Below are 8,516 nucleotides of genomic sequence, written 5' to 3' on the forward strand. Positions count from 1 at the left end.
AGTAATTTTGTTTTTCAGGAGCATAACACCCACATTATTCTATAAAAATAATTTTAAGAGAAATCTTCAATTAAGAGGTTATTATTTTCTGAAGGATTTTTCCTTAGTTGGTAGCTGAAAATGTGATCTTCTGATGTTTGAATGGAAATATAACTCATAATGGTTTAAAATAGATAAGTGTATTGTCTGTTTGAAATGCCAATGAACTTGGCATTATTTATCAGTTCCTTTGAAAATAATGGACATTTCAGAGGACAGAATTTTCAAAAAGGAAGAAATTAGCCCCTGCAGGTGGCTCAGTTGGTTGGAGCATCATTCTGTACATCAAAAGGTTTCGGGTTCGATTCCAGGTCAGGGCACATACCTAGGTTTTTGGTTGGATTCCTGGCTGGTATGCGAGGCAACCAATCTACATTTCTCTCTCACATCAATGTTCCTTCCCTCCCCTTCCCCCTCTCTCTAAAAATCAATAAAAAACATATCGTAGGGTGAGGATTAACTTTTTCAATTCATTTACTTAATAATTTGTTTTTCAGAGAGTCTCTCCTCAGTGGGCACAGTAAAAGTACACGTGTCAGTTCTGGCCATGAGAGCCACTTCGCAGCTGAGCCACCGTGACCTGAATCACCAGGTAGTGCCCAGTCCTGGTCGAGTGCCTGGTGCACACAGGTCCACGTGCACCCCGAAAGGGCTCTGCTGACCTGAGATGCCCCTCAGCACGCCCCTCCCCTTTCCATTGTGCTTTGAGAAACACTAATCTCCGGAATTGCTCATCATCAAAGGTAAAGTGTTCTGTGGCACTCTACACATCGAATTGTATTTGCCATTAGGAAGACACATGCACACATCCAGGCTCTGAGGGGCTCTGGGCTGTGCTTTCCTGGGTGTAACACGAGGTGTTCAGGGCAGCACGCTTCAAACGTATTTTACTGGGGGACCCTTTTCATGTTTTATCTAAACAACCTTTAAAGGAGATGATTCCCTATTCTACAGATGAAGAAACTGAAGCTCATGGAGCTTAAATAACTTGCCTAAGTCCCCGCACCCTGGACCGACAAAGCTGAGATTGGAAGTCCTGAGCTTGAAGCTCTATCTTCAAAGCTGGCTGTGACCTGAAAATATAAGGAGATACATTCATTTGAGCGTTTTCTAGTTTAGCATTTTCCCCTGTGCATTCTCTAACAGACTTCTTTCCTCATGTTCATGCTACTGGAATTTTGTAAAACAAAACAAAACAAAAAACCCCACTCATTACATATAGGACATTTGCTCAGAAAGAGGCTGTTTAACTCCATGCGATACAATAGTTAGAGTGAGTGCAAATAGCACATAGAACATAATTTATAATCAGTCTATAAAGATATGATGAAGTCAAGCAAAGCATGCATATCAGCACAAAGCTGGGAGCGATAGTCACTCAACTCTTGTGAGTCAACAGAGCAGCATGAATTGAAGAAACCCGTTTGCCTGGAAGGACCTTGCTTAAGCTAATTACAGAAACATCTAGAAGATTCCTGTCACAGTGAGAACAATATACCTGCTTTTACTTCTTGTGGACATGTTGCCTACATGTCTACCTTTATTCTCTCTACATACATGTGTGTTTGTGGTCACAGAAGCATGTACTTGGATAGACAAATATATATATTAACTAATAAAAATAACCTTGTTAAACTATTGAGTTGTTAAAATATCCATTTTAACCACCTTAAATGTAATATAGTTTTGGATTTCTTTAATAAATGCCCAGTGGGCAGATTTATTATTATTATTTTTAATTTCCTGCATCAGATGGAGGTCTCCGATAAATCGCCCAGGCAGCCAGGGCGGGACGGCTCCCCGCGAAGGCGCTTCCTGCCGGTGCCTTCGTGCCGGTGCCAGCTCTTTGTTCTTTCCCGCTCAGTTTCCGGTTCCCACATCGAAAGCGGGTCTGGGGACACGAAGTGCAGTGCGAAGCAAGCAGTTCAAAGAGGTGAGATTCTCTGTGAACCTCCCTAGTTCCCCACCTGTCACCGAGGCAGGCCTGGGGCCTGGCGGAGGGGTGCAGGGAGGGTGCGGCCTGTAAGGTGCGCGTTTGCAGGTGGGCGGGTCAGGCGACCCCTGAGCCTCCAAGTCCCTGCGAGGTGGTCTGAGCAAGAAGCGCGTTTCCCCGGACCGCCCGCCCCGCCGCTGACAGCTCCTGCATCCTGGTCACTGCGGAGCCTGGCTTCTGGGCACGTGGGGCGGGCGGCAGGGCTGCCCCCAGTCCCCTGGCGCCCCCGCCACAGCCATCTGAGCACAGGCACTGATGCTGGCTATGCTTCTAACTCCGCAATGTCCTGGGGGTGAAGGGCTGAGATCCTTCTGACCAAGGCGGCTGCACCTGCCCGGACACCCCGCTGCTCCCAAGTTTTCTAGTGATGGGGGAGGCAAGGTCCCCGGAGACGGCCTTCCTCCCCCACCCCAGGGCAGGAGGGCGGGAAAGAGGGCCCTGTGCTGTCACTCTGTCCACCCGAACCCACGTCAGACCTGGGTGCTTTCCTGACAAACCACAGATGGAACATAAGGCTTCACGGTCATTTACAGAACTGTTACTAATGAACAGGGTGAGCCCTGCCTGGCTCGGGTGGTTGGAGAATTGTTCCCTACACCGAAAGGTCACGGGTTCGATCCCCGGTCAGGGCACATGTAGGAGGCAACCAATCAATGTTTCACTCTCACATCAATGTTGTTGTTTTTCTCTCTCCCTCTCCTTTTCCCTCCTCTCTGTCTAAAATCAACAACAACAAAAAAGCACGAAAATAATTAAAATCAAATAAAAAGGGTGAAAGCTACTATGTCTGATTAGCATTGGCAAGTTGGGGTGACACTTTGTACCATCCCAGCATCAGTCCCTGCCCACACTTTCCAGATACCGGGTCACACCAGGCGGGAGTCCCTGGATCAGGTGTCATGGGGTTCACATGTTGAATGAGTTGAAGGGCCTGCAGAGATTGGTAGCACTACATACATGGTGTCAAGTGAGATAAACATGTTTGGGGAGCTTTCCTCTTCTGTGTCCAGGTTGCAGGTGTTAGGTCTGACCTTCAGGCCACTTCACAACCAACGTTCCCTTTCGCTTAGACCACATCCACTGGCTGAGACCATATTCACTGGCTAAGACCACATCCACTGGCTGAGACCACATCCTATGGCTGAGACCATCCACTGGCTGAGACCACATCCACTGGCTAAGACCACATCCACTGGCTGAGAACACATCCACTGGCTAAGATGGAATCCACTGGCTGAGACCACATCCACTGGCTGAGACCACATCCACTGGCTGAGACCACATCCACTGGCTGAGACCACATCCACTGGCTGAGACCACATCCACTGGCTGAGACCACATCCTCTGGCTGAGACCATCCACTGGCTGAGACCACATCCACTGGCTGAGACCACATCCACTGGCTGAGACCACATCCACTGGCTAAGACCACATCCACTGGCTAAGACCACATCCACTGGCTGAGACCATTATCTTTCCTCTTGACCCGCCCAGAAAAAGCCTGCTCGAGACCTTTAAAACCTCTGACTCCCCGTCCCTGGGTGCAGGCGCCATTTGGGGCTCAGCCCATCTGGTTCGCAGATGACCTGGTGAATTCATCCTTCTTTACCCCTTTGCCCTGGTGTGTTCTGCCCCCGGCGACCCCACAGCAGGCGTTCCCGTCGTCCTGCTGGCACTGCGTCTGGGTGCCCAGTGTGCCGTCTCCCGGGGCTCCATCCCCTTATTCTCTTTCCAGATCAGCACGGCCCTTCCTCCCGCTGGCTGGCAGACAGCGGGATGTGAATTACCCATAAGTCCATCCCAACAGTCCCTGAACTCTCTGCCAGTGAACTCTAGAAAAGCAAGAAAAGGAAAAATGAACCGCAAGGCTGCATAGATATGAAAATGCTTCACAAATCCTTCTTGGTGATTTTCAAACGTTAACTCTGAGAATTTCGGCAGTAAAAAATGTTGGATTTTTAAAACCATTTCACATTTTGAAAAGCAATTCAAAAGACAAGGGTAAAATAAGGATGTCATATGCTTCGGAGAGTTTTCTGTGTCCGTCCCTTTTTAGGACTCTTTTCTCTCCATTAGAAAGCCCCTTTGAACTCGCCCTGCCCTGGCCGTGCGCTGGGGCTGACAGGAGGCTGAGCCGGCCAGACAAGGGCTTCTTTCCAATCAGGAGCAAGATGAGAGGCATGTGGGGCATGAAATTAACATTGTGATTTATTATTAACGATCTCTCGTAATAACCCTCAGTATCTTTTAAACATTTTTGTTTGGCATACCTGGTAGTGCAGGAAAGTATAAATCATTAAAAATGTAGGGAAGTTATAGCGCTGTAGAAAGTAATGTCACAGGGTAGATAAAGGTAAAAATGTTTAGTTCTAAAAACTACTTTTAAGGTTTATGTTAGTATCAAATGCATGTGAATATTTAACCCCAGGCCAGGTACCAATACATATTTTCTATTAAAAATAACAGAAGAGGAAAATTTATATTTACCTTTATTTGACACTGGAGTTACACATATCTTGGCTAATATTTTAATAAAAGTAGCCTCTTTTGTAACATATATGTTTCCCAAGTGGCTAAAATAGGGTGGTTGTCAAAATCTGACTGAACACTCTATTAAATACTGGGCTATATTTGTTAACTACTTGCAATATTTCAGGTTTGCTCTAAGCTTTTAAGATACATCATTTCATTCCCATGACAACCTTAAGAGTAAACACTGTTACATAACTTTGCCTAAACATCTAAACATAAGTGTCCTAATTTGTGAAATGAGTATAACGAAGATTGCACAGATAGCAACTGGTGGAAAACATTTGTGCATATTTAAAAATAAGTCAGTTATAGAATATTTCACATGGAAAATATTTTAGAAATCAGGTATATTAAAATCTCTTTTATAAATAACTAGAGACCTGTTGCAAAAATTCTTGCACCAGTGGGGTCCCTAGGCCTGGCCTGTGGGATCAGGCCAAAACCAGCTCTCCGACATCCCCTGAGGGGTCCCGGATTGTGAGAGGGTGCAGGCCAGGCTGAGGGACCCCACCAGTGCACGATTGGGGCTGGGGAGGGATACGGGAGGTTGGCCAGCTGGGGAGGGACAGTGGGAGGGCTCCAGGGCGTGTCTGGCTCAGTCCCGATCAGCAAGCTAACCTACCAGTCAGAGCATCTGCTCCCTGATGGTCAGTGCACATCATAGCCAGTAGTTGAGCGGCCTTAGCATATTATTAGCATATTATGCTTTGATTGGTTGAATGAACGTTGGGACAACCAGACACTTAGCATATTAGGCTTTTGTTATATAGGATACTACTTTTAAGACATACATAATAATCCTGGGCTTACACAGGAAAATAATGTTGTTCTGGATGACCCAGCCTGTGCTCAGACTCAGTGTGTAACCAGCCAGTGCACTGTAGTCAGTGATTTTGGACAGCTTACTGGTTATAGCCTATTGTGCTCCTAATCGAGCCGATCTCCACGCTCCCTGTAGGGACGGCATTGCCCACAGTGGCCATGCCTATCTATATATTCCATCCCAGGTGCTCTTTCACAACGTGATGCAGATCTTGTCCCATCAGTAGGTGAGGTCCTCATTCTCTCATCTTTAAACTTTATAATTCAACAAATCCTATCTAATAAAAGAGTAATATGCAAATTGACCACACTCCAACACACAAGATGGCTGCCCCCATGTGGTCAAAGATGGCTGCCCCCATGTGGACACAAGATGGCCACCACAAGATGGCCAGCAGGGGAGGGCAGTTGGGAGGGACCAGGCCTGCAAGGGAGGGCAGTTGTGGACAATCAAGCCTGCAGGAGAGGGCAGTTGGGGATGACCAGGCCAGCAGAGGAGGGAAGTTGTGGGCGATCAAGCCTGCAGGGGAGGGCAGTTAGGGGTGACCAGGCCAGCAGGAGGGAAGTTGGGGGCAACCGGGCCTGAAGGGAAGGGCAGTTGGGGGGGAACTAGGCCTGCAGGGGAGAGCAGTGGGGGGGGGGGGACCAGGCCTGTAAGGGAAGGCAGTTAGGGGGTGACCAGGCCTGCAGGGTAGGGCAGTTAGGGGTGACCAGGCTTGCAGGGGAGGGCAGTTAGGGGCAAACAGGCTGGCAGGGGAGCAGTTAGGCATCAATCAGGCTGTTAGGGGAGTGGTTAGGGGGTGATCAGGCTGGCAGGCAGAAGTGGTTAGGGGCAATCAGGAAGGCAGGCAGGCGAGCAGTTGGGAGCCAGCAGTCCTGGATTGTGAGAGGGATGTCCGATTGCTCGTTTAGGCCCAATCCTACCGGGATCAGGCCTAAACGGGCAGTCGGACATCCCTTGAGGGGTCCCAGATTGGAGAGGGTGCAGGCTGGGCTAAGGGACACCCCCCCATCCCCCGCCGTGCATGAATTTTGTGCACTGGGCCTCTGGTAGAATATAACAGAAGTGAGTGGGTAATTTCCAAGCTAGTTCATAGGAGGCGACGTGGCTTCTGCCTGGCCTTATTCTCTCTCAAGACTCTTGCTTTGGAACCCAGGAAGCACGTGTGAGGAAGGCCAGGACACATGGAAGGGTCATGTGTTGGTGTGCAGCGAATAGCCCAAGCTGAACTCTTAACCTAGAGTTAAGGCCTGGGAGCCTTCTGGTGATTCCATCTCCCAAACTTGGAGTCTTCCTTTCAATATCCAAGGAACCCTGGGCAGGGGCAAACTGTCTCTGCTGCTGTGCCCTGCCAGGATTCTGGGCGCAAAATAGTGTATTGCTTTATGCCAGTGAGTTGTGAAGTGATTGGTATGTACCCATAATAACAGGAATATATTTTGTTCTGAAGTGAGGAGATAATAGTAACAATCTAAAGTGTGTGGGAGTGGCTTTGGGACAAATAAGTAGGTGGAATTGTAGGGCCATGAAGATGCTCTTAGTGGAGGCTGATGGTCTGGAGCAGCATCCTGAGAAGGGTGTGTGGGTAGCAGAGTCTCCTGGCCTTCAAAGAGGTGGGGCCTTAAAGGAAACTGGAGAAAAATGCCCCTAGAAGCTGAACAGCAAGAACGGCTGTTAGGCCAGGGTATGGGGCTACTAGCACTGATGGACATCTGTCGTCATGTGGGAAGTAGGAAATGCACCGAATGAACTCAGTCTTCAAGCGAAAGTTAGAGAAAACATAGAAGAGCCAGATTTTGCCAAGTTTAAAAGTAAAACTGTTTCTCATTCTAGACTTTCTAAGATTCTCAAATAAGGAAATGTTTTCCAGGTGGACAGCAAACCCAGGATATGTCAAGGAAACATATTACAAAGATAAAACCAAGGGTGAGACTGCAAAACCGCCCTTCAGTAACCTCGGACAAGTTTAAGGTGGTGCCTGAACTCAACAATAGGGCTTCTAGGGATCTTAAAGTCGTCTCCTGGCAGCTTTACAAGAAGCTCCACATAGAGAAAGACTCTATGGGAGACTTGAGAGTATGCCTTTTGCCGAGTGAGGTGGATAATAAATTAATTCATAAAAACACACATAATTTAAAAATATTTATATCAGGCTGGAGTAAAAGGGACAGAGACCGTTCAAAGTGACAAAGGAATCTTTCAGTTCTGGGAAGGAAGCAGGATGAATACGACTCAGCTGCTAAATGGGCTACGTTTTATGGAAGAAGAAACCTGGCTCAGGCAGAAACAGGGCTATGGTGAGGAATTCCTGGGTCTAAGCTCCAGTGAGGGGTCAGAACAGGCCCTGTTTGCATCCTGTCCTACCTTGGTGAATGGGACCATCCTCAGCATTTATTCTATGTCCGCCCCACCACTGAATGCTCGATAGATCTGGCTCCCAGATTTCAGGATGGAGTGGAGTAGATTTAAGGTGCTGTATTAAAGCATCTGAGGACCCTCATTTGTACCTGAACCTGATCCTCAGGACAAGCTCATTGACTTTGAGCGGACTTTGTAATGAGACTGGAGGGTCTCAGGCGAGGAATGTGTGTATGTTGTCAGTGATAGGGGTGTGAATTGCAGTGGCCAGAAGGCACGCTATGTCAGGTTGCATTTCCAAAGTTGGCCATGCACATGCCACATGCTATTCTTCAGTGTGACAGACACATTTATTTGTTCTCTCTGCTTGGAACTGGATGGAAATTGGTCAATTCCTGGAGCAATAGAATGTGGTGGAAATGATGCTGTGAGGGGCCAGGGGAGGCTGTAGCCCCATTCCCTCCCGGTCAGTGGAATGGTGTCTGCCTGGCCAGTGGCCACAGGAGCAGAGCAGCTCAGACCCGAGTTTCCCACGTCCTGGATGGCTAACCAGTCTCACACACTCCCTGTGTGGCCTTGGCCTGCACGCAGGCTGTGCCCAGCTCGGCCCCCTTCCTCTCCCCGCTGCTAGATAAGCCCTAGCCAGTGCCGGCAAGGGGAACTCTCCCAACTGGCCACCATCGAGTCTTCCCCATGTGTTAGTAATAATACCAGGGCTCCCCCCTCCAGTCACCCATGTGGTTTGCTCAGACCAGCAAACTCCAGCGTGGG

Source organism: Cnephaeus nilssonii (genome assembly GCF_951640355.1).
Source record: "Cnephaeus nilssonii genome assembly, chromosome: 17".
Taxonomy (NCBI): Eukaryota; Metazoa; Chordata; class Mammalia; order Chiroptera; family Vespertilionidae; genus Cnephaeus; species Cnephaeus nilssonii.